We start from the raw sequence: 22,514 nt of genomic DNA, 5'->3' as shown, positions 1-22,514 counted from the left end.
TGGCGACTGGGACACTAGCATGTGAACCGGTGGAGCCATGGAAACAGGAAGCTGCTGAAACACATCCAGGAGGAGACCGAGGAGGACGAGATAGACTGTGACAACCTGTCCCTCTTTCCCTCTGTAATACTTTTATTGTCAACCACTGAGTGTGATTTTATACTTTGTTTTTATCCCACGGGTCGTTGCTGCTGCTGTGCTGTCAAAAAGCCTTCGAGGAGCTTTGGCTGTTGAATGCTAATAAATAGTTTGTTTTTTTTTTCAAAGTGATGAGGTGTTTAAATTTGACAAGCTGGGACAGTAGTAGAATTAAATTTAACTTAGAATATAAATATAAAAACAGAGAATGTCAGCTTTCCAGAGAAATTACTGGAGGAAACCCTCTATGAGAGAAATCAGCTATGTTAGCCAGTTAAATTGAAGCTAGCAGGGAGTGAAGTTAAGACTACAACAAGTGTTGTGACAGTTCTTATTTGTTTAGCGTTAACAATAAGTGATGTTTGACTTTCAGATGGCTAGGCCCGTTCAGACCAGAAGTGCTTTTGCCAAACAAGCTCTTATTCCTCATCCTGGAAGTCTTTTCTCTTGTAAAAGAATTTTTTTTTTTCTTTTGAAACACTTTGGTGTGGCTTGTCCAAGGTTGTTTTTGCTTCATTGTGGTTCGCCAAGCCAGAATATGCTCATGACTGCCCCCTGAGGCTGGAGAGCGTAAGACACTAACGGCTATTTCCCACATTTTTCCCACAAGGGGCAACAATGAGCCCCTTCCACGCCTGAAAACTGAGCTGTTTTTGCAAATATGTCTGGTTAACTTCCCGAACAGCACAGAGTTGCTCCCCTGAGCTTTTCTATCGGAAACATCTGGGACTGTTTTCACGCAGTGGATGAGACAGTCCTAAAGAGGGCTTCTGGTTGGCTAACCACACAGACAAATCGAGACCATTTTCCATATTTTGGTGCTCGTACAGTCACAGAAGTAAACTCAAAACATTCCCCTCCGGTTTACAACAAAAAAACCATGTTGTCACTGTGATTTTGGCAGAATCATTCTTTTTGTTAATCTCTGCCTATGGGGCTGAGTTAACCCATTGTGAAAATGAATTAATCCGAACACATTTAATTAATTAGGGCTCTGCAAGTGGCCTTAAGAAATACCGTCGTAAAATGTCAGTGTTTAGGGTTGCACTGCATGTTGCAAGTATATAAGAGGACAAAGAGATCTCTGTGTGTCTGCAGTATATTCTGTGTTCACTTTGACCTGCCATCCTTTAACCAGTCAGCCTCTGCTAATTTGGGAAGGCGAGAAGGTTTGGCTGAGGAAAACACAGATTAATGGTTTTCCAGGAAGCACATCCTTATCTAATAACCGTCTATATGCTGTAGATTATGCACAGCGCTCTCTAAATGCTGCAACCTGAATTTATAATGATATAGCAGAATCAATACAGAGAAGATTAGCAACTGAAAATAAATGGAAGGAGGCTGAAAATTACATGAACATATGCTAAACCAATCTCAAAACGAGAAGCAACAGCCAATATTAAAGAATATGCTCAATGTACTACCCATATGTTGTGAGTATTTCCTTTGATTAAAACAGTTGATGGATCTCAGTTATTTCTCCGCTGCCAAAAGTCTCATTTAAAACCAGTGCAGCAGGTGTGTATGGTAGAAAATACCTTATAATATAATACAATGGAACACAATGACACCACAAATTATACGGCCTCAAAACTTGAGTTGAATCAACATTTTTCCAGAGTCTAACAAGAATGTTTTTCGCTTTTAAGTGTCACAAACCTGTTATTTACAGTGTTGTTGTGTTAAATTACTTTGAGCAGTTGGTCATAACAGCGAAGGTTTTCAGTCAGACAATCATTGTCTGACACCAAAAACATTTTGTGTCTCTTAGACATCAGAGTTAATTCTACTTGGAAATTCAACACTGCAGAGTATAGTTTATGTTTGTACAACCCGACCAGCATGCCCGCATACCTAAATGGCTGAATAGGTCAAATGCCAATGACTCCCAACACAACATAAATCATCACTGAAGATTACCAGGGACAGGTGGACCAGACCCCCATCCTATTAGACCTTTGTCCTTCATGTGGGTAATGGTGTGAAACGGTTGCAGTTTGGTCACTGTTGATTTTTGCTTCAAATGGGACATGAACAGTCGCCTCCTGGGTGAAAGTTCTGCGTTTGATTGGCCCATCCATCCACTCCCCGTTCCTCCACATGCAGACATTTTTGCTCTTTATACTAACACACGAGGTTACAGCCTAATAATAGTGGATCGTTCTAAACTACTGGGACAGACCTAACAGGATGTTTTTCTGGTGAGGACGAGCAGACATTACATAGACTTACATTCATTTTCTGGAGACTTACACACAGCCATAACCACTACTTGTCTAACCCTAACCCTAACCCCAACCCTAACCCTAACACTAACCATATTCTACACCCGAAATTTAACGATTTACATTTCACGGACTTGCGTTTTGTCGCCTTGAGGAATGCGAGTCCTCACAGTGTGACTGTGTAAAGAGATTTATGTCCCCACAACATGAGTAATACACGTCCACACACACACTCACATTAATCTTAAGGTCACATCTTTTGCAGAACGTATTATCAGTGTCAATGCACATCGGAAATGCCACATGCGTTCTGAATGTTCCTCTTTTGTTCTGATGCTTTTGTCTGGACTGTGCACCTGTGCTGAAATGTTGAAATTTGATAAAAACAATACCTTTCTTCTTAAAGGTGCCTTTGAAAGATTAAGGATTCAGGGAAATACATGGCTACCCTTGGTGTGACTCCATGTAATCAGCAACTAGACATAAAGTGTAATATCTCAAATGGTTCTGTCAGCTATGTACGGTACACTGATAACATTGTTGTGGTGTGGATCGGCTTTGTTTGTTGTGATAAAAGTTCGTTTGAACATCATTCACAGCTTTCTAAATGGAAAAGGTCTCTGAAATATTTTGAGTAACAGCTGGTGAGAGTATGCAACAGCATGAATCAGCTTCACAGGGAGTTTCAGGCTTTATTTACTGCCCAGCAGTTTCACTGTACACGGCTGCAGTATTGTGTTATCCGTGCTGTTTTCTTTCACACCCAGCTTGTTTGATCTTGGTGCAGTTAACACACACTTTTATTTCCAAATTTGTGTCACACAATGAAACTTTGGCACTTAATAATTAGAGTGCAGTGGGGTAACTGCTCACAATGAGGAGAGTTCAAGCAAAACATTGTTTATTCATTTTCATTTCATCATTTTGGGTTCTCAGGTGAGGATGACATTAATGATTAACAGTCTTTGAGCAGCTGCTGTCTCATCAGCCTGTGACCCTCTCTTGACAACGTGGTGGATAAATTACGAGAGGGTTAACAGGATCAGATGCTGCTTTTGTCCTGAGAGGCCACCTCTAATCTCTCTCCACCTTCCAAACAAAGACTGACATCATTCTTGCTTGCAACACACATTTCTGGGAGTCAAAAATGAAACATGCAGACCCGGAAATGCCATTAGAACCACTGGTCAGCACAATTTTAGCTTTTTTCTTTACATTTGTTTCCAATGCACAATCAGGAATGTCTCCAACAGAAATCCTGAATATCTTACCCTTAAATTTGATAAACAAAGGTTGTTTTTACATTCCCATTTGCCTTAATTAAAACAACAAAACACCACATATGCAACATGTTTGTTAGTGAGTTGTTGGTAAAATTGCAATGTAAAGCTTGTTAAGTAGATGTGATATGGTGTTTTATATGCAATATCGTTGCAAAATTCAATGATTTTGCCATAATGTTCACTCACTCACTCACTCCACTCAATTTAGAGTGACACTGCAATCCCCTGATGCATAACATTATCTTATCATCCCCAAAGCTATTATGTAAATGTTTAATCTGGGAAAAAGAGAGCGATAGTACCATTGTACCCTGTGTTTCAGGTAACAGAAACAGGATCTGGAGGTAAAATATTAGATCTGTGCATTCCTAAAGCTGAGCTAATCACTTCTGGACATTAGCTCCATTCTTAATCCAGCAGTGTGAAAATTCTATCTCACCCATCTGGCAGTCTGAATAATTATGCAATCACTGTCAATGCGCCATTATGACGCCATTCTCCTAGTTTCTGTAGCCTACTTGGTCACTACTGTTGCTCCGCCCTTCAGCTGTGGCAAGCCAATCATTGTTGTTTGACATAAAACTCATCACTACCAGCGCGCCATCGTGGGAGTATCGCCACAGACATCAGATTAAAAAATGTATGTATACTGTGGAATACAGGGAGGTATACCTGATGGTGATAGGCTTAATCAGCATTGTGTGGACACGTCTGTCAAGGTCTTGAATGTTACATTCATTCATATGTAATATGTCTCCAGGTTTAACGTGCAAACATCAATCACTCCAAGGCTGGCGTTCTCTTCATGCATGTAACAGGAAGTATTTTTAAGATATTTGTACTATAGTGGAAAAGTACACTGTAGTACCACAGCATTTTGGTTTAAAGAGTTGATGAAGTTTTTAAAATGAAATTAGTTTCTTTTTCTCCAGTCACACCTCCTGAGCACCCAGAGCATCTTTCTTACATCATCATATTCCTCAGATCTGGGTCAAACCAGGTTGGAGATTTGGATCTCCTGCAGCGGTGAGATTATGTCTTTACTCTCTTCAGCTTTACCACCATTTTTAAACCCTCTTTCTCCACACGAAGGCGAGAAAAATTCAAGGGATTTACAAAAAAATTATAAAACCTCGACCTGGAATTGCCATCTTATCACAGCGGAGAGGTTTTCTCTGCCCTCATGACCCTGAGAGCTGTAGTGTGAGGAGCATTAAGCTCTTGGTCCACAGTGAGGGCCCAGACAGAGCCATTTATTGGCTCTTATGTGAAGAGGAGCCAAAGGTAAAGCAATGTACCCATACTGAGGAGAACGGGGGCCCATTCTGAAAGCAGGCGGGATAAGGGAGCTTGCAAGCAGGTGTCTGACGGCAGAACGATCCATGGAGCTCAACCAAGGCCACTTCCTTGTGGGCTCATTACCTTAAAAGAGACAAATAAAGGTGTTTTCCATGGCTTGAATTTAACCACTGGAGTGCTCCAGTCTGAGTTTATTCTCTCCACACAGACATTAGCTGTAGCTTGCAGCAGATGCTGACAGTGTAGGTGAAGCCTGACTGGTTCTAATTATTTTTGGGGCATGTTGAACCCAAAAAAACAAGGGAGGGAGATACAATGAAGGTCATCAGTCGCACTCAAACTGGGGATGTTGCTGTTCAGAGTTGGCATCTTAACCCCTAAGCCACAGCAGCCACTCGTGTTTGTGTGGGTGTTTTACTGTTTTTCCTGCAGCTTTCTCTCCTTCTGTTTGTCTCTGCACATCCATGAAATGAGTCCTACAGATTGTGGAAAAGTGTGGATTTGTCATCTTGAAACATTAACTGAGCTATACAGTTCCATTGATTAAGGCTAAAAACTGAAAACTCAGAAGAAAAAAACGAGTAGGACCCTGAGACAAGATTATTTTTTTCTGTCTTCCAGGATTAAGCTAAAGATTTATAGCTTGTGCAGACACTTCTTGTACTTATTTCTGTTTCCATCCATTAATCTCTCCATTGATTTCGGAGGCAATTGCACAACCTCTACAATTTGCTTTGAGTCTCGAAAGACCCAAAGGGTGCAGTGCAAGGACATCAGGTGTCTTGATCGACTAGACCTTGATTACAGAAGGTAGCTCTTAGTGCAGAAACCACTAAAGGAATTGCACAGTATACTAGTCTACTCGCAGGGGACGTGGGTGGTAGGACATCTGGACTACTGTGTCTAGTCTGATATAATTATTGTCTGAGATACAGTAAGCAGCTGAAAATGGAAGGATTTATTGAACACTTTATCCTCACATGAAAGTGTAACCCCTGTTGAATTAATCTCAGGAAACCACATCCACCAGTTTTTATTTAAATGGATAATTATGAGGATATATACACATCATGAAATGTACAAAAAAATAATAATGTGTTTGTATTTTTAGGCTTTTATTGCATCAGTGAATGTCAGAGCCCAACAAGTTGATTGGCCCATCCAGGCCTGTGGAGTGGAGGTGGGATCCTGCCAGTAAAACGCTGATCCATTGGCCAGTGGGGACAAAAATGTTATGCTGCACACTGCATGTGCAAAATATCTACACCCATCAATACATGTTTTTACACTGATGTTCACTGCTTCAAACACCGACAAACACTGCTTTCAAACTCAAACACTGCTTTCACTGAATGCCTTACTTGCACATACTCATCAAACATCAAGCTTTCTGGCTGTAATTTAAGGTATCCGAGGATGTCTGAGAGCCACTTACATTTTCACTTGCAGCAGGGATGGGATTGTTTCAAACACCATCAAGGTTTGATGATGAGCTCTACAGATGCCATCAGCTGAAACCAAAACACTGTCTGACGTAAAGCCATGCAATAATGATGCAGAGTGGAATCTCTTTTGATTTTAACAGGAACTAATTGCCGAGATCTGAAGTCATGATAGGAGCTCGCTAGTCAATACTGGATGTGTTAAATATGTGCTGCAGAGCATTGCCTTCATTAATCACCGCTTCTCGTCGTATCAGCTGTTTTTCATCACGGGGGTTATTTTAAATGAGATGTACAAAGGTTATACATGGTAATTAAAGAGTTGCTTTAACAGATTTATGGGCTAATATCCTTCATTTATAAAAATCATGAAAATCAAAGGGATGAAAAGAGACATGCAACATATGATCGCAGCCTGTGCTCATACATGCAAATGGTAGTCTGCAGGAACAGCACTGCATTATTTGAGCTCTGTGGACATTCATGTGTCAACACATTCCTTTGGGTAATGGCTGTCTTTTTCACTTCTGAGCTGCAGCATATGTTTAGTTCAAACAGCCTACAGCTAAATGCACATTAGCAGCATTACAGACTCCACCATGATGGGATAGGTTAATGGGACAGGGCCTGTGGGAATAGCTCACACAGAAGATGCCCATATCCTTGGCAGCACAAATGTAAGGCAGGTAAAAAGATTCCTCTTTGAATCTGTGGAGTATTTTGGTACCACTTTAGCGGCATTATTAGAGCTGAATTACAGAAGGATAACAGCAGCATGGCTTGTACCATTCTCCAGAGGACACTGCGCCTGCAGTGGTGGAGTATGGTCAAAAGTGATATCACCCTGTTACCAATGTAATTAAAGCCAAAGCAGATTTCCCACTGTTCAAGCAATCCTTATTCTGAGACCTGGAGCTGTGATGACAGACAGAATCACAGCTGAGACTAATAAGTTGTCTCTCTGTGTAAGTCTTGTTTGAAATAGTGGTTGGTCAAGACAATTAGACATTATGGCCAATTAGGTGCAGAATCTCGGGCTCGTCTCTGTGTGCACACACACAAAAGAAATCTGGAGGCGTTTGTCAGATTTTCAGTCTTTCAGGTCATGGTTATCCAAGGAGGGTTGAGTCAAAGGCAGCTTGGGTGTAGAAACTTCTCTCATCCAATGGGCTTCTTCAGCTCTGACTGTCTGGTAGGGAATCCCAGGTGTTTAACCCATGTGGGGTTCTTGTCAAGGTCACTGACACAACTACAAATGTATGAAATGTTATGAAAACTTCTCATACTTGTTTCATCTCTCTCTCTCTCTCTCTCTCTCTCTGTCTCTCTCTCTCTCTCTCTGTCTCTCTCTCTCTCTTTTTTGTTTCTTTAAGTGTCTCTAAAAATGAATGAAATTACCTAAATTGGGCAAAGGCTGATGGTGCACCAGTTTTAGAACACGGGAAAACAACTATTTTCCTTTTTCCCCATATTCAGCATATGGAACATAAATGAAGGAGCATTTGGCATTTGTCATGACATGAATGAAAAAAGATGGACAAAGGACAAAATGGTTGAATCTGTCACAAAGAGTCTCAGATGAACAAGGCGGAGCTGGTGCAGTTCCAATGTGGCAAACAAAATCCAAACAAGGGAACAGAAGTCCAACAATGAGACAACAAGCAATGTCCAAAATGTCAGAAAACATGGAGAAAACACTCACAAAGGCAGGAATGACACAAGAGGTAAGAAGACTAACAAGGAACAGGTGAAATCAATCAGACACAGGTGGGGAAAAACAGGAAGTAAAGCAGAATACGACACATCAGGCAAACCTTCAACATAAAACAGGAAATAACAAAACCAACGATCTAAATCATGACAGAACTATATTCAATCATCCTTTCATTTCCAATTTATGAATTTTTCTAACTTCACTTTTTGTAAACTTTTTCCTTTCAACATGTAGTGGAGCACCAGTAACTGAAAGAATATTAAGTAATTATATTGCTTTTGGATTTAAATGCAGGCGAATAGAGGTATTAGCATATGGGATTAGCATAAGCATTTGGCACGCTAATAAAGTGTAAATGGTTAGCATTAACGGTCAGAAAAGCCAGTTAAAGTATTTGGTTAATGTAGAGCAAATCCAGCCATTCATTTGGTGTTATGTTACAGCTTTAAAAAAACAAACAAACAAACAAAAATAAATAAAACTTTGAGCTATAGATATTATTCTGTGTTATTCTTCTCACTTGTTCTTATCGTCCAGTTTCATTTTTGAATTCACACATCCCTCCCCAATATTTCCTGCCTTTTCTCAATGTCCATTTCTGTTGTACGGTTTGTGCTTAAAATCCATCATCATATTACAAAAATGCCCGGAGACTGCACTGAGGGCATATCTTAGCACATTTTTTATTGAAAATGTACGCAGTAGCGCCTGAGACAAAAGAGATTCAGCGCCGTCCACAGCTCAGTTCAGTCTCTGAAAGCACATTTAGGCCTGTCAAACGGGCAGAAAAGTAGAAAAGCCCACTACCTTCCTGAAAGTCATTCTCTGTAGTCATTACAGCTGCCTGCGTTCATCACATTGTAGTCTTTAGCGAGAAAGGCCAAGATGAAAAGGGAGACTCGGAGGAGGAGATGCCATTTGGGGCAATCGAATCCGAACAGCGGACCCTAAAAAAATCATTCAGCTCCTATAAAAGGAGGAATTGAAGTCTTACATAATATAGTTTAAAGTTCTGCACAGCTACTTTAGTTTTATTCTGATGTTTCAGTGTCTCATTTGGAGCTTTGCCAGTTTGTCTTTCATGATCATTAGAGCAGTTTGACTGACACTCATGAGTCACACGTCAATGCCAGGTCATACCAGCATTTAGACCGGCAAAATTCATCCATTGCAAGGGAATTACCACCATCAGTGGATTCAGTCACTGTGGCGAAGTAAAGCCACACAAACTTTTCATATTGACTTCAACTCTGGTGACTCTGAGAGCCTGACCCTGAGCGCTGACCTGATCGCACCATTGAATTTTATTTAATCTCCTCTGTTGGTGAAAAAAATGTTCAGCAGCAGAGGAGTGGTTGCAGTTGTGTGGCTCTATAATTTCCACGGTGCAGAAAACACACATGGACTTGTGGAATTTGATAATAAGGAACGAAATTGACTGTGAAACACGGAAAGTGGCAAAATGTAGATGCAATTTGTAGAAATCAGGGTAAAGCTGAATGAACAAAAGAAAAATCTATGCTGCTGTTTTTGAAAAAGCTACGTCCATTTCTAGTCAAGCCCTGTAAACATGGAGGAGAGCGAGAGCAACCTCCGGCAGACCCGCTCACCCGGTGTGTGTTCGAGCTGCATGTGGAGGCTTCATCTTCATAAAAAATAATGTTGTGTTATATCAAACTCAGCGATGTTCATTAAATTTTAATATTTTCTTATGGAATTCTTGAAGTTTTACTCAACCGCCACATGGTGACACACTGATGACAAGACGTGCTTCAACTGTAAAACAGAACATTAAATGGAAAACGTGGAATTTGGGTATCTCTACCTCTTTCCGGATGATGCACCGTCCTGAGAACAAAATGCCAGGGGAGGAGTAAACGGCCCAGAGCAGAGAGAATAAGAAGAGCTTTTGTGACTGAGTGCTGCTCCCAGATAACTACTGTGTTAGCCGTTAGGCTTCCTCCTACAGCAGTTTCTCAACTATTCCTGCGAGTAGCCCCAAATGTTAACGAGGTTCAACAGCCATATACTTCGTCGAGATGTGCAAATATATTATGGAATGACAATCAGCAGCCGTGCAACAAATCCTGCTGTCATGAAGGTTACTGCTCAGTTTTCTCTCCGAGCAGTTTCTTCAACTTATTGGTCATTTTGGAGGCTGTAGGCGAGTTTGTAGTGACATTGGTGTTAACTTTATTGACTTATACTGACAAAGGTTTCTACTTTTTGTCCCCATCCATGTAAACATTGTTCCTGTAGTTCTACTCTCAAATGTTAGGCCAAGAAGTTTCTCCTGTTTTCGAAAACAAAGCACTTCTAATGCCAGCTCACACAGTCCAAATGTCTTCCAGCTAAGAGGAAACTGAGGCACAAACTGTACTGAACTGCACTCCAGCTGCCTTGGACCGCTTGCTGTGTTCCACGATTCAGGACAAATCTATACATACATACTGTTGTCACCTCATTATACATCTGGCTGTGGAGTTTGTTTGGCAATACACAGACGGTGGAGCAGTATCGCTGCATTCAATCTGACAGAGCCTCCTGTTGTCACAATAACACTGAAACAGAAAAATCTACAGTTAACAGCGAGGGTCTACAGAGCTGTGTGTGAACATTAAGTTGACATTTTATCAGCGACGTGTTTAACAGTGAGACGTTACAGTGCAAAGGCTGACATATATCCTTACATTATTACTTATTCCCCTCTGTATTCCTCTGGACGACTTCTCTTTGTGTAGCCAAGGTTGCTGTTTAATTCATAAATAATCCACTGCAGGTTGTTTTGAGTTTTTCTCTCCATGAATTTGTGAGGTTGGAAATTGTGTCCCTCACTGTCTGTGCAGCAGAGCTCAAAGATCAGTCAAACACAAACCGCAGTTGTGCAATGATCTTAGCTATTCTACAGCTGCACAAAGTTACGATATGTGTCTCCTATACTGAACTATGCTGTTTTCTGGGGGTTAACAGATTTGCTCCCAGTCTTAATGTTCAGGGGAAAATGGGCTGGGGACCGGGGTCAGTGCAGAGACAATGTGAAATGACCCAGCTGTGGAGTCACTGAATCACAATGGCAGAGGAAAGAATAAATATGAGGCGTTTATGTGGAGTAAATCAGACTGTTCCTCATGGGAAAAGGGAGGTGGATGCTCTGCATGTCGACTGGAATAATTTCTGTTGTAATGTTAACTTCATTAACAGTGATCTTTTATTGAAGTTTATAGAAAAATGGTTTAAAAATATGGCAAAATGGGATTCCACTTCTGGCCTTTGACGTCGGCCGATTCAAAGACGTTCAGGAGAAGCTGTGTGATTTGGCTGAAGTCTTTTGTTTCACAGATGAGGAAAAATATGGATGCCTGTTTAAACTGGACGTTTTTTGGTTTGCTAACACTGACAGTCTGCATGATTTAATTAGTATTTATTTAGATGTCTCTACTATATTGTTCATGGTTATGTCAGTGATTTATGAATTTGTTGTACTGCACACAATGATGGTCGGAGATGTTTAAGCTGCTTTTCTAATTTTGGGAGTTTATGGTGTCTGTGCATAACTATATGCATGACATAAAAAATTAAAAATAAAATGAATGCATGCATGAATAAAAAATGATTGATGCGTTCTTTTTACCCCAATCTGGTTGTAGTTAGTTTACATTTTTACCTTCCTCCAGTGTCACATATCCGCTGTAGTTGACTATTTTTGACCGTATTGGACTTCTGACTATTTGTCTATCTCATCCTTCTGTCAGCATGATTGACCGTAAGCACAGCACATCACACAGCAAGGTGCAAGTGGATATTAAAGCACTCAGCTGGGACAAAATGAAACTCGAATGAAGAGTAACTTTGGCAAAACCAGACTTATTGTGATGCAGTATATAAGCTCTGGCAATATCTATGTCTGGCAGCAGCAGAAGCTTTTTATGACTGTAAAAGAAGAGTCCCTGATATCTGCTCAGTACTGACAGTGTGCAAACACAGCAGGCAATAGTGTCAAGGAGAGGAGCAACCTAGATGACTAAGATGAATTTCCAGTATTTTAAAGTTCAAGTTTACATTAACTTCTGAGGATAAAAGAATAGAGTTGATGTTAAATATTGCTTCTTGAGGACAAAACTGACAAATGCATCTAAAAAAAACATCAGACAAAACAACTGAAGTGCATGGGCTCATAAAAATCTATTTTCAAATAAGCCACATGCATATAAACATACTTCAGCACATGCTGTACGTGCAAAGCATTCAAGTGTGCTTCAATGTGTTTTCTTAAGCTCGCTGTACAATTACTGTTCCCTCATTCAGCTAAGATCATACATAGATGTATTTCAAGCCTCTTGAAGTTTGACAGCTAAGAGTTAGAAAAGGAAGCAGCTTCCTGGAACAAAGCCGAGCATCTGCACTCCAGTGCACCCTACTGACTGTCACTTCTCGCATCTTCAACACCATAAACATTGATGAGACTACGCTAAAAATCATTTCACAGTTTGCAGTTTCCATCAAACCCTCTCTGCAATTTGCCCCCAGTCATGTACATCTCCATCCAGATAATGTGTTAATCTTCTCTACAGTCCCTGGAGATCACTTGTCTATTTCATGGGTAGTTTCCCACAGAAACTGAAGGGGGAACACAGTAACTTAATTATTCTGAACACTTCAAGTTAGACATCACACAATTCTATACACGTATTAAAACACGGTATACTGTTTGTGTTACAGGCACAAAGAGACTCCATATGAGCAGCTTAATGAAACCACGTCTCAAACTGTAAGTGCTAATAGAAGAAATCTATGTATACAAGCAGAAAAGCAATGGTTAGAGTTCATTGTGATATCACTCGAGTCTGGTTATGGCTGACAAATGGGGATACGAGACATAAACTGTCCCTGTTTTGTCTTTGCACAGCAGGTCTGAATGCCTCACTGATATCCCAGTACTCATGCAGTGGTACTCAATGTTGGCATTAATCGTTACCTCAGCTGTCTTATTCGTCAGGGTTATAATGTTTGTGCTCGTTGACCTAAAACTACAGGTGAAATGGATGATGGCTCTTAAAGAACGCATGTGTATGTTAAAAGGTAGAGGGCCAAGTCTTGACCCTGGGGGAACACCACATGTAATGTTTGTTGGTCATGCAGAGGGAGAGAGAAATCTCAGAAGACCCCAGAAGACGATACAGTGCATCCTGATCTATCTAGGTGATTACACACCAATGAAAACATGCTAATATTCCATTTCTGCCACAAACTCTAAACACTGGACCTTTAAACATGTAGAAAAATCAAACAACATGGCTGTTCTTCACCTTCTACATTATGTTTCTACAAACCGTCCAGTTTATTATCACTAGCTGTCGTTCGTGATAAATGTTTTACTGGTGAAACATCTGATACATTTAGGAAAAGCAAAAGACGAATACACCATTTACACAGATTTATATTCAGCATACAAATATATCCACATTTTACCATCTGGCGCACTTTTGTCCAAATATTTTGCTACTTCTTCTTACTTGAGACACTCATAATTTGGAGAACCCACAAACAGCTTTATGCAAGAGTTTAGATTGAGTAAAACAGAGTATGATTACATAAACTCGCTCACTGCAGCCTGTAGAGTCAACATATTCCTTTGGTCATGTCTGGCCAACTTGGCTTGACCACACATTTTATTAGAACCTTTACTGACTTTTTGTGTTGTGCAGCATAGACAGGCTCAAGAATACGAATGTTTACTATCACCATCCTGCTCCTGCTGAGATCTATTATTTATTTATTTAGGATTAACCCCTCAGTGGTTGATCAGGTTTAAGATGTTTGAAAAACTGGCAAAAAGTACATAAAACAGTTGATGTTGTTTGATAGGAAAAAAATTAATATTGGTAAGAAATATGAAAACACCAAATGTGGACCTAAGAGGTATGGGATATGAAGACGTGTTGAACAGAGGAATAGGTGTAAATGAAGGTGCAAAGCATTGAAAGGAGAGCCGTCGGTTTGTTAGCAGTTGGGACTGCATGTCTCTAGGCTTGTGTATTCTCCGCTTTGGGGATTTGGCTGTGAAGTGGAGCGAAAAAGACAATAATGGAAAAAAAGCCATGAGGAATGGTGCGGTACTCTTATGAAATTTCAATGAACTGACGATCCTGCAGCTGTCTGCAGTCGCAGAGAGAAACAATGCACTTAAAAACCAGAGTCAGATTATATTAAATCTGATTTATGTCACTGTAATGTGGTCTGTTCACATTTAGTCGGTTTATTTCACTTTGTTTTCTACCCATTCATGCCTACTTACACTTTCACTGCAGACGAGAGTGACATTATGGTATAACCCCACAAAGTCTTTCTGTCTTTCTCGCTCTGTGTTTGTCTCCCCTGGGATGTTTTTGTGGGATCATATTGTCACACTGCTGTGTTCATCCCTGGGTGCTTTAGTTTCAGAGTGACAGCTCAATGCCTTGTTCTTCAAACCGCAAAACAGTGAATTGTAAACAGTGACTGGAGGTTCACGGAAGCCTCCAGCTGAATGGTGTGTGTTTTACACAGCTGTTTGCTTTTTTTTCCTCAGAGTGGGTTTTTACTAAACATGACGCAAACACACACCGCCAGCATCTGTGATGAATATTAGAAACACAAAGTCCCCATATGCAGCAAATCCAAGAGCTTTTCACCATATCCTCAAGCCCTTCTTGTCATCATGTGACCTAATGGTGCATTCATGCGCTACTTGGATGGTCGTTCTTCTGACATTGGTGTGTTCACAAGCTTTTAAGTGTATGTGTAGTGTGGAAACAAACGTGGATGCTACAAAAATGGGTTTTAAATAACTGTCCTAGGCAAATTAGGTCACTACATGGACGGTTACAACCTGATGCCATATTAAAAATTACATGTGAACAAAAAATTTAGCTGCAATACATCAATTAATCTCTTGTCTGCCATGTTTATGTGTTTATGACATCAAAGTCAGCAAGCTATGTGCAAAATTTCTGACAACTTTCCAAGTTGTTGTTCCGACTTGGGGGGTGTTCATGTGAATTTTCCCACTTGGGAACTCCTTTTTCCAATTATCCCGACACCACATGAATGCAGGACAAAACCCTTCCCCCCGAGAGGAAAACAGGGGTCATGTATTCCACCACAAGGACCCAGAGTAAAGAGACCGGAAGCACATCAGCTGTGTGCAGAAACCAGACAGGTCACAGCGTGGACCGGGAAGGGGTCAAGCTAATCGATCAAGAGTTGGTGCACTTCCATAGAAAGATCAAGGAGGCTATTCACATCTGATACGATCTCTCAACCACATACAGCCACTTCTTATTGTGTGACAGACATCCCGTGCTCAGATATGTGACCCCAAGGTCGAGAGTGAATCTTTACCACTTCTGGATTTACCGTGACCGTGATGATTTTTTTTTTTTTGACTGGGAAGGGAGGCCGATTTCTGGTCAATCACTTCATTTGCCCTTGCAACCTATCTTGGAATGCTGACTTCCTATGGTTCCATCCATCAGTCATCAATCCGACACGTATGTGACGGAACAGACACGCTTCTATTTTAATCAACACGGCTGTCTGCCCCCGTCAATTAACAGCTGAAGATTGGCTCGCAGTTAAAGGGAAGGTGCGGCAATTTACACATCACAGTCTATTTACAGTGAATGTGGAAAAGTTGTATAAAGCCTTCTGTCATTCCCGAGAGAGCTGCACAAAGCTTGATGAACTGCCTCAGGTGATGTCACTTAAGTCAGTGTCGGTTGGAGCTGAAGACTGAAAAAAAAAAATCAGAGGTTGAGGAGTTAGAAAGAAGCGACGTTATCAGATTTCTGTAGCTGCATTTAGCTACATTAGCTGCTACTAGCATAACACTCCTGAATCTCCAACAAAAGACCATAACCCTGACTCTGCTGCAGACATTTTGTGTAATGTGAGCCAAACAATGTCACAGAAGTGCATTGCTAATGTGATGGAGTAATCTTTTAATGTACGTGGATGCAAAATGAATTTTATTTTTGTACTTCAAGTCTAGTTTTCTTCTGACTTACAAACATAACAACACTAATTTTGTATTGTAAGAGGTGCCAAAGCTCTGACAGTGGTATTGTGGCTGAAGCATCCAATGTAAACACTGGCAGAGGGCTGCTGCCGCTGCACTGCTGAGGCTTTAGATATGCAGCCGGTGCAGACAGAGCGTCTAAGACTTTTGCAGCAGTGGAAGAACATCACACTTCTTCCTGTTTTGCTCCTGAACATAAACTCGGTGGTTTTCCACTGACTGAACAAACAGTGAATATTGTTGTTTCTGGAGAGGACACTGTCACCTGGAGTGATGCAGCTGTAGCATGCTCAGTCTTTCCATCTGCAGTGCATGCAAACATTGAGAAAAATGAATTTTACCTGCATTTTGTGTGATCACACCTGCTTCACCTGCTGTATGTCTCCTAAATCCCAGATTTCTGTCCAGGTATTTTCCTCTGGACTGTCTTTATACATTTTGTTAATGCCAATCAATGAAACTTGTACTAGTTGGAGTCTTTTTCTCGCTGTTTCTGCCTTTCACTCACACTTCACCTTTTATCTGTTTGGTTTCTGTTGGGAAGCAGGTGCCTCAAGACTCTAAAATAAACTGAGCAAACACGCAAGTGATAAAAAAAGGCTTTCACAGCAGGTGTGGAAATGTTGTAATTTAAAGGAAGCAAAGTTCTTTTTTCTTTCTTTTATTGTGCTAAGCAGCTTTCTTATTTTCACGATGAAAAGGTCACAAGCAATTAATCACTGATGACTTCACATAAATTTTAGAATTTTTTTGATATGGCACAATTTGCATAAAACTCAAACAGTGATGTGTTCAGAGCTCATTAAAACTGGGTAAACATTGTGCTAAAAGTAAAGAGGTGATTGCATTCTTGACATGAGTGCTGGATTCATTATGCATAATTCATTACAGTATTTTCTGATAGAAAGCATAATGCACCAATAATTATAGGTTATGAATGTGTGAGCCTGACTGTGGGTGAATACCCTTTCGAGCTTTCAATACTTTATGTGTATTATTCTCAGTGTTCTGACTTCTGAGTTAGAGAAAATGCCTGATTACCAATTTTGGGGTATCAAAATAGTTGTTTGTAATGGACTACTGTGTACTAGTCAATGCTCTCACGCTTTCCCTGAAAATGAACATTCATAGAGACACAGGATAGGACAGAATAATCCATTCCACCATAATGAAAATGTGCATTCAAACAGAAACCCAAGTCAGATGTCAAAAGGCTGATGTACTAAACCCATAAATGGAGACCGACGAGGAGATCGGACTCTGTTATGAATCTGCAGGACCGTCCAGGACCAGGAGCACGCAGGCCACCACATGTAAGTATTAGTCTTAAATGTTTGAGTGCAGATATGTCAGCTGGGCAGAAACATGCCCACATCAGGTCAGCTTTAATGCTTTAATGAATACTATGTCGCTGTAGAAGGTAATGATACAAACATGCAAAACAATTGGCAATCCCATCCTCATCAGTTCTAGTTTGTTTTTAGCCTCACAGAGCCGCTAGCATGGCTGTAGACTGTTACGGCATCTGTGGTCTAACTCTTGTTTATGGTCTGATTTTTGTCTGGTTTGTAATCACTGTCATTGAATGTGTTGTCCAATATCGTTTCACAGTTGTTCCTAGCAGAAAACTCCAAGGCCTCAAAGGTTGCTGCACCTTTTATTTACAGCTGTGCACCTACACAGATACAGTGATGAGGGCAAACGAGTGTGTGCCTGCACCCCAGGACCATAACCCTGATCTCAGCAGTGTGGAATGGCTCACACTTGTACAACAGCTGAAAACAGCCCATTCAATATTTCAGAAAGCAAATTACATGAGCTGATTATCTGCGTCTACACTCCCTGTACTATCACACAGTCAACACGTTCTATCTCAGCTGTAACAGATTTTCTTATTTTGATCCTCGGTTGTTATCATCTCTTTTCAGCTGAAGCAATCATGGTGACGAACAATAAAACCACGAGCATGGTGCAAATGCTAACAAACAAACGTATTAACAGGTTGATAAATCAATAAAACAAGCACACTGCTGGTAATCAATGCACCAGCAAGCTTTCACGCAACCACTCTTAGTAACACTCGGGGGTACCGACCCGAGCGACTTGTGGTCCTCCTCCTCAGTTAGTCTGGCTCACACTGCTGCTGCTGCTGCTGCTGAATGCCCAATTCACCTGCTAGTGTTAAGGTGGACTACGGACCTATTGCAACCAGCTCCCACAGGGCACAGCCGGGCCTTCCAAGCCAACCCCAGCAACAGCTCAGCATACTAAGGTGTTTTCCTTTCATATGTCTTATCTATCTCACTTCTTATCACTCACACTCCCATGTGAACTCCACAAAATATAGCCCACAATCTGCTGAGCCTCTGACCACAAGCTTCCTTCGTGAATTACAGTAAATAAATGTTACTTACCGAGAGAAGTCCAGCTTGCTGACTAAGCTTGCTCTGTGATATACCCCAAAGAGTGCAGCTGAGGGGTGTCGTTTATAAGAGCAAAGATTTAAGCTGTTAATCGGTAAGAATGTGTTCATGGAGTACAACCAAAATGTAATGCACATCTGCTGCTGATGCTCGGCCGAAGTTCAATAACGAACATCTCTGACATTTTTCCTCCATGGATGAAAGTGTGCCGTTTCTCTCTGCACTGATCTTCTCCATCATTTCTGCTCTCTGCTCTGTGGATGTTCCCCTGTGTGATTTCTCCGCCTGCGTTGTTTGAGCCAATCGGTAAGAGTGCGCCGCTTGTAATCAGTAACTGTAACTACTAATTTTTAGTAACTTTCACAACACTGGTTATTATCAATTAATAGTTTTACACTCAAAAGTCAGTTTATCTACTGATGGGACTGACCTGGAGACATAATGCCACGACCGTCATCAAACTCTACATCAGATGTTGCTAATATCTAATTGGTGACTGAAGTATGTGACATCACTTTTCTCCATCTGAGACTCATCCACTTCAATCGAGCGAGAATGATATTTTCCAAAATCGAATTGAGCAGATTTATTGGCTAAACATAACCAGGCAGTTTTTGTGGCTAACCTGAGGAAACTGTGACCATTTCACAATGTGAACATGAGGATGAAGATCTGGTGCAATGAAGTTCAGCCTTTGCTGAAGCCACCTGTCGCTGGTCAGTCGAGCTATTGAGTCATTTAGGAATGAGGAAGTGTTGGAAAAACAGAGAAGCAGAAATCTCCTGTATGAAATACCCAAAACTGCTCCGACGTTGGCAGAACAGAGTATATTTAGAGAGGAGAACTTCAGGGTCTTTAAACATCATGGCCATGCTGACTTTAGTATTTCACAACCCAGCACTTCAGAGGTTGTTCCACATGGGAATCCTGTCCTCTACTATCTTCATGGGCCTTCATCTAATGAAGAGGCTTTCCTTGATGAGGTCTAATTGCCCAAGTCTCTCTACGTTTCTAACCTCTAAAGATATTGTTGCACACTTTCAAGTGATCCCTTTTTATTGAAATGCCCTTTATTCTGCTTTTAATTATGGAGTCAGTGCTAAAGCTGTAACCTCGCTATAACTCAAATCATTTCATATTTGCTTCATTAAGCTAAGGATAATCAGATGGGAGTTTAACAGTAATGTGATACAGTAGTCATTTAACTAATGGTAGCTTCATTAGTGCTTCACTGGTCAGGGAGTATTTTATTAAGCAAGTTTAGAGACGTGGCCAGATACCTGTGAAAGTAATTGTGCTGTAGCTCCGTGATACTGATTATGTAAACAAAAACATGGAAATTACATCGAGGAACGTGATTCATGTGCGCTGATTACGCTGAAATGTTACTGCACGCTCCTTTAAGTTGTCTGGTTAACCTTTTCATCTCAACACAAATTAAACATGTGATCAAAAAAGTGCCGACTCACCACCCTGAGTCACATATGCAAGATAAAAGATGATCAGGGCAGGCTCACACCTCGACATCCTCCCTCTCGAAGCAGTGAGCGTAGTGTCGATGCAGTGCAGCAATGATTAACTGCTTAATTTGTTCTAAGACATCAAGACAAAATAAAAACACAATTTATTACAGATTATTCTCACACAGAAACTCACTTCAGTGTGTGGCCATTAAAGGAGTGAACAAACTGGTGGGCTGAACCTCTTCAAACACACTGCAGCTTTATTGTTGCTGCTAATTGTCTTGATGCTCCGCTTTCTGTCGGGAGGTACTGTACTGCAGGTGGTTGCTTTTAATTTTACATGTAAATCAACCTGTCAACGCCATTGTTCTGCTTAATTAGTACATGTTATTATGTGATTAACAAACAGCTCTGAGGGCAGAGCAACCTCTTATGACTTCAGTCACAGAGAGAAGTTATCGTTTAATGTGAAAGCAGCACGTTGAAATCCAGCATTCTCCACCGTCCTCACTTAACGAAGACGGCATGAAGCACTCATCTCGTGCGTGCAGACGTTCTGTCAGATTTTTGCAGTGCACCTCAGTGAAAAGGACAGCAGGAGTGTGCCTAGAAGATAAAGGTTGACCTCACAGGGCCAGGGCTGACGTGAAGGAGCTCTGTCAAAGAGCCAGCCATGTGGAGAAGAAAGCTGCTAGTATTTCTAGGTCACAGAGACCATGCGAGTGAGCTCCAAGCTCCTTCAACTGGACTGAATGATTTATTACTCAGTCAAGAGTCAAGAACAGAGAGAGAGGAGTGTGGCAAGGAAATAAAATATGGAAGGAAATGAGGAAAATGGAAAAAGGGAAGATAAAAATAAATGAAATTTATTCATATACAACAACATCTTTAATAATGTGTTATAATGTGCTGTGCAGAAAGAGGATAAAAATGAAAGAAAATTCAATAAACAAAATGTATCTGTGTGTGTGTGTGTGTGTGTGTTTGTGTGTGTGTGTGTGTGTGTGTGTGTGTGTGTGTGCGTGCGTGTGTGTGTGTGTGTTTGTGTGAGAGAGAGAGAGAGAGAAAGAGAGAGAGATGTCACAAAAGAGAGTAAAAATAAGCCAATTGGAGAAATGACAGAAATTTGGACAAGAGAGAAATAAAACAGATAAAACACATTAAAACGTCAAAAAGAAATGAAACAATTGAAAAGTAATTAAGGAAAGAGTACAATAAGAAAGTGATCACAAAAAAAGCTTTCAAATGAAAGTTGTGGGGAACTACACGCCAGAAATTCTTTGACGTACTTATACTTCCTCTGAAGTACAATTAGGTTGAAAGTTGATTGTAAACAGCCTCCCACTGAGTCTCACATCTGCATGATGGGAACAGCATTGTGTTTCATTTCCAAGTATAAAATGCAAAATGAGTCCAAAAACTGCACAGAGCTGAGTGAAGTATTCCAGGCTGAAACTCAAAGTGTCTGATTCCTGTGACCAGGATGAATGCCCGCTGCGTGGGTGGTTTTGTAAAAATGCCCAGAAATAAATGCATTACACTCCCCCGACGAGCTAAACCTATTAAACTAGTCAGGACCATAAAATTCGGCTAAATCCAAAGTGATGCATTTCATAAGAATGCAGGATCATACATGCGTACAATATTCTCCAATAAATCTGATCAACCTTCACTTGTTACGGACACAACTTCATGTTTCAGTCTTTAAAATTCACTAATAACTGGATCAATTAGCTTGATTGTTGTTAAACATTTGCACTGAGGAGAATCCTGTTAAAGAACAAAATCCTTAAAACACATTAAAACCTTGAGCAGTTGTGTGAAATTGAATAATTTAACTGTCTGACGAGACGACGGGTTGCTGCTGAGTTCACTGTGTATTTTAATAACGCAGTTGAAGCCGTCAGACAAACTGTCAGATCCTCCTTTCCTCCTTGTCTGAGTACATCGACACACCTCTGCCATGTGGTAACTACGATGATGTGTTCAGGTGACCGGCATCAGCTTGTAAAACTGGGAAATATCACTGGACCGTATCACACTGACAGGTGTGCAGGTAGCCACCAGTCACAGGTAGATACAGCACAGATTCATGTCCACAGACAGTAAATAAATTAATAAATATAATCAATATGCTTCCATGTTTGAATGATAAATCTGTTCTAATTTGAACTACATGATGGTTTAAAAGATGTTTTCTCCAACCAAAAATTGTTCAGCAGCTGCATATATGTTTGATGTGAAATACCTCATGATATTTAAAGTCCGCCTCTGTGGGTTGAGAAGATAAGACCCCAGCCAACATCACGGCTGGGCGTGGTCAGTTGTGCTTGTGCACGCCTCCAGCTGTGATGTAGCGTCGTACTTTCATGCCTGGGTACGTCGCTGCTGTGTGGGTGTGGAAAAAACATGCCGTCACCGCTGGTTGGAATGGCGAGCCAGATTAGACTGAATCTTTAATGAGACCC

The sequence above is a fragment of the Chaetodon auriga genome, chromosome 4 (assembly GCF_051107435.1).
Source record: "Chaetodon auriga isolate fChaAug3 chromosome 4, fChaAug3.hap1, whole genome shotgun sequence".
NCBI lineage: Eukaryota > Metazoa > Chordata > Actinopteri > Chaetodontiformes > Chaetodontidae > Chaetodon > Chaetodon auriga.
Note: the sequence above shows the minus strand (reverse complement) of the source record.